Source organism: Micrasema longulum, unplaced genomic scaffold (assembly GCF_059751315.1).
Source record: "Micrasema longulum isolate JH-2025_06_02 unplaced genomic scaffold, ASM5975131v1 h1tg001508l, whole genome shotgun sequence".
Classification (NCBI taxonomy): Eukaryota; Metazoa; Arthropoda; class Insecta; order Trichoptera; family Brachycentridae; genus Micrasema; species Micrasema longulum.
This window is the reverse complement of record NW_028278692.1, coordinates 378,656-381,210: the sequence shown is the minus strand read 5'-3', so window position 1 is coordinate 381,210 and position 2,555 is coordinate 378,656.

The following is a 2,555-nucleotide window of genomic DNA, read 5'->3' as shown; positions in this document are numbered from 1 at the left end:
AGAAATGGTGCCTCCCGCTTCAATTCTGTTTGTAAAACACCGCCATAGCTGTTTATTAGACACCCCCCGCCACTTCAACCCTGTTGTGGAGCAAATACATTATTCGTAACGATATCGGGACCAAAATAAGACATCTGCGACGACTCCAAAATGAATTTTATTTTAAGTTTTCAGGATATTATTTCCGTGTATTAACGGTGGTTCAAATTAATTAATTCAAATCAGCGGAACATTAAAAAACTAGAACCAATAACAAATTGCACCCCCAGAAGTACACTGTGGTGTGTCTTTATTAGCCAGCTTGCAGGAGATTTAGTACAAACTTTTTAAAATTTGTTATTTAATCATCTTCTCCTGGGTGAAGCATATGGACATCACCAGTTGCCTGTATTTTTGCTTTCTCTCACGTCAATCCAGCACCTCTTAGTTGGGCTGAATAAAGTCGTAAGATCATCATCGACGGCCTTCCAGAATGGCGAGAGCCCGCAGATTTAAAGAAAATGCAACTTGGGGTAAGGTTCTCCTGAGGCATGCGCAGCAAACATTATTATTATTTTTTATTTATTTATTTATATATACGCCTAATGGGCATTTTTATGGACACATTTATGCAAAGAAAATTATAATAAAAAAATTAGAAAGACTCAATGGTTTATAGTAGACTTTGTGGGAGTGGAAGCGGTAGAGAGGTGTTTATAATCGAATTTGATTCAGTGATCATTTGAAAGAAGACAACTTGATATCAAAGAAATCACGACTGGTATGTTTGTTGGCAGACCTAAAGAATCTGGGCATAGGGGAATGAAAACCATAGTTAGTTCCATGGTTGTCGGTATGAAAGAATAAGTTTTGTCTGAGTTTTCTAGTTGGGATATTTAATTTTATTGAGCTCAGTAGTTCGCCTAATATTCTCCTCAAACATTTACTCTCAAAACTCAGAAATTTGGTGTTCTGGGGTTTGGTAAGGTGCCAAGATTCATTCCCATATAGGAGTACTAGCATTACACGAGAGTCAATCAATCATGATGATCAGTTATTTTGGAGTATTTGCTGATTTTACTTTAAAAAATAAAGAAAAATAGTGTAGTATCTTAGTTACAGCAGTGTTTTCATCGATATTTTATTAATCTTTGAAAAAAATACTGAAATTTGCGGTATATATCGCTCAAAAAAAATCAATCAGATACCTTAGTGTCCTTTTTAGAAAGAAAATACGGTTAAACTGCACTCATTGCTCAAAACAGCCAAATTTAGACATCTGAAGGCGTGCTTACTTTTGAGAGTGCGATATATATTTATTTATATACACGCCCAATGGGCATTTTTAAGGACATATTTGTACATATAATATTATTATAAAGAAAAGTAGAAAGACACAATGGTAGACTTGGTGGGAGTGGAAGCGGGAGACAGGTATTTTTAATTGAATTTGATTCAGTGAACGTATGAAAGAAGACAACTTGTTATCAATGAAGTCAAGACTAAGAATTCTGGGCATAGGGGAATGAAAACCAAAGTTGGTTCCATGGTTATGGGTATGAAAGAATAAATTTTGTCTGAGGTTTCTAGTTGGGTTATTCAATTTTATTGAGCTCAGTAGTTCAGGAGCATCAAAGAGTGAGTTGAGAGTTTTAAATAGTATCAGAAGGTCCGATTTATTTTGACGGTCTTGAAGAGAAGATATATTTAACACTTTGTGTTCCGGAGCCGTGTAAATACGTGGAATGTGCAAAATTTTCCTCACCTCGAGTTTTTTTCTAAATACGGGCATAAAAAGTTAACCTTAGTAATATTATTTTATAAATAATTTGTTTTCGTAGATGGAAATCTAAACTTTGTTTTCTAAAAATATAAACTCCATTTCAGTACATCTAAATATTTGTAGACGCCCGCAAGATTCAACCCTTGAGAGATTTTATCAAGATATATCAACAGATATAAAGGACACATTCATTACTACAATAAATACTTACATAATTTAAATATATGCGTCCTTGTACTGTCTTAAATCTAATTTTACAAATATTAAGTAATATTAATTTATAACAATGCGCATTCAATAATAGGATAGGCATTAACAGAGATTATGACCCGACATTAGGTGATTTAAAAATTAAAATATATTGAATTTTTACGTTCTAGTTTTTACCAGAATTATTTGTAAAATATTATCAATTAAATAAAACGCCGAACCTTTATAGACGTAGGTGAGATTCTTGTAACAAAGAAATATTGTATATCTATTTAAACATGTGTTACTCATTAAAAAATCCCTGTTGGAATACAATCTAAGCGTTTATGGATAGAAATAATTATTTTAATTTGTAAAGAGTTTTTAAAACATGTAAATTAGGAAAACATCCAAACTTCGTTGTTCAAATGTTTTTATTTTCTTGATTTTATTTTAAGGTACAAATTATTTCCCTTTATCATTTTATTTGTGAATATTTTAATTTATTTATTTATATATTTCGACGGCTTACGCTTTTAACAAAGTATAAAATAATAATAAAAAAAAAACGATTAAAATGAAACAAAATACAAAACACCTATAC